The following is a 7,270-nucleotide window of genomic DNA, read 5'->3' on the forward strand; positions in this document are numbered from 1 at the left end:
CCTGGTGTGTGGTTTAGTTCGAATTTTGCACAGACCTCACTTTGCAAGTCGATTGGATTGACTGCAGCCTAGCTGTAGCTGTCTCCATGTTTGTTTTTCGTTGTGCTTTTTCAAATCATATTAGGTCTTTTCCGCTTACAGCGCCACCTAGTGGCCTGTCGCAGCGCCCTTTTACACCTGACCGCTGACTGAGCCCCTGCACAGGTGTGCCGATTTGGGTGAAGGGATCTCACTCCTTCCTGGAGTTATAGCCATTTGAGCCACCTCGGCCACACCACCTTGGCACGTTTTGAGGTCCCCTCGCCAAGGTGAATGGAAATTTCCACTTTTTTTGGATGATTATTGACAGTCAGACTCCAGAGAAGCATTCTGTGCTGATCTGGGTGGGACTGGGCCAAATACCTGCCGCTAGTTTGCAAAAGAAGGTTTTCGACAAAATCCCAAATACCCGAAAATTTAGTCAGAGCGACGAGCCAATCTGAGACCTGCATCTCGTTCGGCTCGAGCCAAGGATTCCGATGACATAAGGCACGTGGCTCTGCGACGAACCGTTTGGGAGTTACGAGCGATGCCGTACTCTCTGTCGCCGCAGAGCCAGCGTCAGGCCGATCGGGGCGAGGCCCGGTGACGTTGCAGACGGGGGAGGGTACTACCATCACACAGCGTTTCAGGTGTTTCCATCTTTGTTTGATGGTCCTTTTACATTTCAATTTTCTTATTTTTCCGCTTACAGCGCCACCTAGTGGCCTGTCGCAGCGCCCTTTTACACCTGACCGCTGACTGAGCCCCTGCACAGGTGTGCCGATTTGGGTGAAGGGATCTCACTCCTTCCTGGAGTTATAGCCATTTGAGCCACCTCGGCCACACCACCTTGGCACGTTTTGAGGTCCCCTCGCCAAGGTGAATGGAATTTCCACTTTTTTTGGATGATTATTGACAGTCAGACTCCAGAGAAGCATTCTGTGCTGATCTGGGCGGGACTGGGCCAAATACCTGCCGCTAGTTTGCAAAAGAAGGTTTTCGACAAAATCCCAAATACCCGAAAATTTCGTCAGAGCGACGAGCCAATCTGAGACCTGCATCTCGTTCGGCTCGAGCCAAGGATTCCGATGACATAAAGCACGTGGCTTTGCGACGAACCGTTTGGGAGTTACGAGCGATGCCGTACTCTCTGTCGCCGCAGAGCCAGCGTCAGGCCGATCGGGGCGAGGCCCGGTGACGTTGCAGACGGGGGAGGGTACTACCATCACACAGCGTTTCAGGTCTCCCAGACTTACCAAAGCCGAGATGGGCATCGTCGTGTCCGGCTTCTTCCCCGCTGCATCAAATCAACACCGCTTCTCGGCCTTTTGGCTAAGATCAAGTGTAGTATCTGTTCTTATCAGTTTAATATCTGATACGTCCCCCATCCGGGGACTACATATTAAATGGATTTTTAGATCACGGAGCTTGAGCCGGGGCTTGCTCCGTCCATTCCACGCATCGGCCTGGTATTGCAGTGTCTCCAGGAACGGTGTGCTTTCCCGTTTTCGGGAATGCCATTTATTGTGACGAATAGCAGTGCAAGTAATGAGGTCTGCCTTTGCAGGTCCTGTGGTTTATTGCGGACTCTCTTCTGAGGCACCCCCTGAGGTGTTGGACTCTTCCACTAACGATGCTCCCACCTGAGGTCTCGGAGTCTTTCACTGATGAGGTGATGTATCGAATTCGGTGTGTTTGGTTAAAGGGAGTCAACTAAAACCAGCGTTGGGAAGCAGTTTCCAGGCCAGTAATGGAAGTCGCCCATCCTTCCTTTGTTGGGGTTTACGGAGGGCTAACCGTTGGTGAGGATGGTAGAGACGCAAATTCTACCTCTGGCTGGCCGCCTGGGTCTTCATACTTACCTGGCAGGGGAGACACCATGATCAAGAAGGCGGTTCACCCAGGGCGAGGCTTGTCCATTGCACTACGGCCATGCTGACCCCTGCGAATTCCCCAAATGTGGGAATCTCGACTGCATAATTTATGGTAGTGGGGGACTGCGTTCGCGCTCTCCCCTGAATTAACTGGTGAAACAAAGCAGAAAGATCTATCTCAGTTACTCTTTAGTTTCAGAATGATGAGCCCTGCCACATGCTGGGTATGTGTTTTGAGCTCATGAAACAAAATCACTTACGCTCTTGAAATATCGGTCCCTGGTGTGTGGTTTAGTTCGAATTTTGCACAGACCTCACTTTGCAAGTCGATTGGATTGACTGCAGCCTAGCTGTAGCTGTCTCCATGTTTGTTTTTCGTTGTGCTTTTTCAAATCATATTAGGTCTTTTCCGCTTACAGCGCCACCTAGTGGCCTGTCGCAGCGCCCTTTTACACCTGACCGCTGACTGAGCCCCTGCACAGGTGTGCCGATTTGGGTGAAGGGATCTCACTCCTTCCTGGAGTTATAGCCATTTGAGCCACCTCGGCCACACCACCTTGGCACGTTTTGAGGTCCCCTCGCCAAGGTAAATGGAAATTTCCACTTTTTTTGGATGATTATTGACAGTCAGACTCCAGAGAAGCATTCTGTGCTGATCTGGGTGGGACTGGGCCAAATACCTGCCGCTAGTTTGCAAAAGAAGGTTTTCGACAAAATCCCAAATACCCGAAAATTTCGTCAGAGCGACGAGCCAATCTGAGAACTGCATCTCGTTCGGCTCGAGCCAAGGATTCCGATGACATGAGGCACGTGGCTCTGCGACGAACCGTTTGGGAGTTACGAGCGATGCCGTACTCTCTGTCGCCGCAGAGCCAGCGTCAGGCCGATCGGGGCGAGGCCCGGTGACGTTGCAGACGGGGGAGGGTACTACCATCACACAGCGTTTCAGGTGTTTCCATCTTTGTTTGATGGTCCTTTTACATTTCATTTTTCTTATTTTTCCGCTTACAGCGCCACCTAGTGGCCTGTCGCAGCGCCCTTTTACACCTGACCGCTGACTGAGCCCCTGCACAGGTGTGCCGATTTGGGTGAAGGGATCTCACTCCTTCCTGGAGTTATAGCCATTTGAGCCACCTCGGCCACACCACCTTGGCACGTTTTGAGGTCCCCTCGCCAAGGTGAATGGAATTTCTACTTTTTTTGGATGATTATTGACAGTCAGACTCCAGAGAAGCATTCTGTGCTGATCTGGGCGGGACTGGGCCAAATACCTGCCGCTAGTTTGCAAAAGAAGGTTTTCGACAAAATCCCAAATACCCGAAAATTTCGTCAGAGCGACGAGCCAATCTGAGACCTGCATCTCGTTCGGCTCGAGCCAAGGATTCCGATGACATAAAGCACGTGGCTTTGCGACGAACCGTTTGGGAGTTACGAGCGATGCCGTACTCTCTGTCGCCGCAGAGCCAGCGTCAGGCCGATCGGGGCGAGGCCCGGTGACGTTGCAGACGGGGGAGGGTACTACCATCACACAGCGTTTCAGGTGTTTCCATCTTTGTTTGATGGTCCTTTTACATTTCATTTTTCTTATTTTTCCGCTTACAGTGCCACCTAGTGGCCTGTCGCAGCCCCCTTTTACACCTGACCGCTGACTGAGCCCCTGCACAGGTGTGCCGATTTGGGTGAAGGGATCTCACTCCTTCCTGGAGTTATAGCCATTTGAGCAACCTCGGCCACACCACCTTGGCACGTTTTGAGGTCCCCTCGCCAAGGTGAATGGAAATTTCCACTTTTTTTGGATGATTATTGACAGTCAGACTCCAGAGAAGCATTCTGTGCTGATCTGGGTGGGACTGGGCCAAATACCTGCCGCTAGTTTGCAAAAGAAGGTTTTTGACAAAATCCCAAATACCCGAAAATTTCGTCAGAGCGACGAGCCAATCTGAGACCTGCATCTCGTTCGGCTCGAGCCAAGGATTCCGATGACATAAGGCACGTGGCTCTGCGACGAACCGTTTGGGAGTTACGAGCGATGCCGTACTCTCTGTCGCCGCAGAGCCAGCGTCAGGCCGATCGGGGCGAGGCCCGGTGACGTTGCAGACGGGGGAGGGTACTACCATCACACAGCGTTTCAGGTCTCCCAGACTTACCAAAGCCGAGATGGGCATCGTCGTGTCCGGCTTCTTCCCCGCTGCATCAAATCAACATCGCTTCTCGGCCTTTTGGCTAAGATCAAGTGTAGTATCTGTTCTTATCAGTTTAATATCTGATACGTCCCCCATCCGGGGACTACATATTAAATGGATTTTTAGATCACGGAGCTGGAGCCGGGGCTTGCTCCGTCCATTCCACGCATCGGCCTGGTATTGCAGTGTCTCCAGGAACGGTGTGCTTTCCCGTTTTCGGGAATGCCATTTATTGTGACGAATAGCAGTGCAAGTAATGAGGTCTGCCTTTGCAGGTCCTGTGGTTTATTGCGGACTCTCTTCTGAGGCACCCCCCTGAGGTGTTGGACTCTTCCACTAACGATGCTCCCACCTGAGGTCTCGGAGTCTTTCACTGACGAGGTGATGTATCGAATTCGGTGTGTTTGGTTAAAGGGAGTCAACTAAAACCAGCGTTGGGAAGCAGTTTCCAGGCCAGTAATGGAAGTCGCCCATCCTTCCTTTGTTGGGGTTTACGGAGGGCTAACCATTGGTGAGGATGGTAGAGACGCAAATTGTACCTCTGGCTGGCCGCCTGGGTCTTCATACTTACCTGGCAGGGGAGACACCATGATCAAGAAGGCGGTTCACCCAGGGCGAGGCTTGTCCATTGCACTACGGCCATGCTGACCCCTGCGAATTCCCCAAATGTGGGAATCTCGACTGCATAATTTATGGTAGTGGGGGACTGCGTTCGCGCTCTCCCCTGAATTAACTGGTGAAACAAAGCAGAAAGATCTATCTCAGTTACTCTTTAGTTTCAGAATGATGAGCCCTGCCACATGCTGGGTATGTGTTTTGAGCTCATGAAACAAAATCACTTACGCTCTTGAAATATCGGTCCCTGGTGTGTGGTTTAGTTCGAATTTTGCACAGACCTCACTTTGCAAGTCAATTGGATTGACTGCAGCCTAGCTGTAGCTGTCTCCATGTTTGTTTTTCGTTGTGCTTTTTCAAATCATATTAGTTCTTTTCCGCTTACAGCGCCACCTAGTGGCCTGTCGCAGCGCCCTTTTACACCTGACCGCTGACTGAGCCCCTGCACAGGTGTGCCGATTTGGGTGAAGGGATCTCACTCCTTCCTGGAGTTATAGCCATTTGAGCCACCTCGGCCACACCACCTTGGCACGTTTTGAGGTCCCCTCGCCAAGGTGAATGGAAATTTCCACTTTTTTTGGATGATTATTGACAGTCAGACTCCAGAGAAGCATTCTGTGCTGATCTGGGTGGGACTGGGCCAAATACCTGCCGCTAGTTTGCAAAAGAAGGTTTTCGACAAAATCCCAAATACCCGAAAATTTCGTCAGAGCGACGAGCCAATCTGAGACCTGCGTCTCGTTCGGCTCGAGCCAAGGATTCCGATGACATAAGGCACGTGGCTCTGCGACGAACCGTTTGGGAGTTACGAGCGATGCCGTACTCTCTGTCGCCGCAGAGCCAGCGTCAGGCCGATCGGGGCGAGGCCCGGTGACGTTGCAGACGGGGGAGGGTACTACCATCACACAGCATTTCAGGTGTTTCCATCTTTGTTTGATGGTCCTTTTACATTTCAATTTTCTTATTTTTCCGCTTACAGCGCCACCTAGTGGCCTGTCGCAGCGCCCTTTTACACCTGACCGCTGACTGAGCCCCTGCACAGGTGTGCCAATTTGGGTGAAGGGATCTCACTCCTTCCTGGAGTTATAGCCATTTGAGCCACCTCGGCCACACCACCTTGGCACGTTTTGAGGTCCCCTCGCCAAGGTGAATGGAAATTTCCACTTTTTTTGGATGATTATTGACAGTCAGACTCCAGAGAAGCATTCTGTGCTGATCTGGGTGGGACTGGGCCAAATACCTGCCGCTAGTTTGCAAAAGAAGGTTTTCGACAAAATCCCAAATACCCGAAAATTTCGTCAGAGCGACGAGCCAATCTGAGACCTGCGTCTCGTTCGGCTCGAGCCAAGGATTCCGATGACATAAGGCACGTGGCTCTGCGACGAACCGTTTGGGAGTTACGAGCGATGCCGTACTCTCTGTCGCCGCAGAGCCAGCGTCAGGCCGATCGGGGCGAGGCCCGGTGACGTTGCAGACGGGGGAGGGTACTACCATCACACAGCATTTCAGGTGTTTCCATCTTTGTTTGATGGTCCTTTTACATTTCAATTTTCTTATTTTTCCGCTTACAGCGCCACCTAGTGGCCTGTCGCAGCGCCCTTTTACACCTGACCGCTGACTGAGCCCCTGCACAGGTGTGCCAATTTGGGTGAAGGGATCTCACTCCTTCCTGGAGTTATAGCCATTTGAGCCACCTCGGCCACACCACCTTGGCACGTTTTGAGGTCCCCTCGCCAAGGTGAATGGAAATTTCCACTTTTTTTGGATGATTATTGACAGTCAGACTCCAGAGAAGCATTCTGTGCTGATCTGGGTGGGACTGGGCCAAATACCTGCCGCTAGTTTGCAAAAGAAGGTTTTCGACAAAATCCCAAATACCCGAAAATTTCGTCAGAGCGACAAGCCAATCTGAGACCTGCATCTCGTTCGGCTCGAGCCAAGGATTCTGATGACATAAGGCACGTGGCTCTGCGACGAACCGTTTGGGAGTTACGAGCGATGCCGTACTCTCTGTCGCCGCAGAGCCAGCGTCAGGCCGATCGGGGCGAGGCCCGGTGACGTTGCAGACAGGGGAGGGTACTACCATCACACAGCGTTTCAGGTGTTTCCATCTTTGTTTGATGGTCCTTTTACATTTCAATTTTCTTATTTTTCCTCTTACAGCGCCACCTAGTGGCCTGTCGCAGCGCCCTTTTACACCTGAACGCTGACTGAGCCCCTGCACAGGTGTGCTGATTTGGGTGAAGGGATCTCACTCCTTCCTGGAGTTATAGCCATTTGAGCCACCTCGGCCACACCACCTTGGCACGTTTTGAGGTCCCCTCGCCAAGGTGAATGGAAATTTCCACTTTTTTTGGATGATTATTGACAGTCAGACTCCAGAGAAGCATTCTGTGCTGATCTGGGTGGGACTGGGCCAAATACCTGCCGCTAGTTTGCAAAAGAAGGTTTTCGACAAAATCCCAAATATCCGAAAATTTCGTCAGAGCGACGAGCCAATCTGAGACCTGCATCTCGTTCGGCTCGAGCCAAGGATTCCGATGACATAAGGCACGTGGCTCTGCGACGAACCGTTTG

General features: G+C 51.8%; 4 non-coding genes across 4 annotated transcripts; all 4 read left to right on the forward strand.

Annotated features, from left to right (window-relative positions):
• Positions 1 to 1,333: 1,333 nt before the first annotated feature.
• LOC132134003 (U2 spliceosomal RNA) lies at positions 1,334 to 1,524 on the forward strand. Its single transcript, XR_009429321.1, has one exon. It is a non-coding gene; the product is annotated as a U2 spliceosomal RNA (small nuclear RNA).
• Positions 1,525 to 1,875: 351 nt separating this feature from the next.
• On the forward strand, positions 1,876 to 2,039 carry LOC132133989 (U1 spliceosomal RNA). Its single transcript, XR_009429308.1, has one exon. It is a non-coding gene; the product is annotated as a U1 spliceosomal RNA (small nuclear RNA).
• A 2,059-nt stretch (positions 2,040 to 4,098) lies between these two features.
• On the forward strand, positions 4,099 to 4,289 carry LOC132134000 (U2 spliceosomal RNA). Its single transcript, XR_009429318.1, has one exon. It is a non-coding gene; the product is annotated as a U2 spliceosomal RNA (small nuclear RNA).
• A 352-nt stretch (positions 4,290 to 4,641) lies between these two features.
• LOC132133990 (U1 spliceosomal RNA) lies at positions 4,642 to 4,805 on the forward strand. Its single transcript, XR_009429309.1, has one exon. It is a non-coding gene; the product is annotated as a U1 spliceosomal RNA (small nuclear RNA).
• The last annotated feature ends 2,465 nt before the right edge of the window (positions 4,806 to 7,270 follow it).

This window comes from Carassius carassius, unplaced genomic scaffold, assembly GCF_963082965.1.
Source record: "Carassius carassius unplaced genomic scaffold, fCarCar2.1 SCAFFOLD_128, whole genome shotgun sequence".
NCBI classification, from domain to species: Eukaryota; Metazoa; Chordata; class Actinopteri; order Cypriniformes; family Cyprinidae; genus Carassius; species Carassius carassius.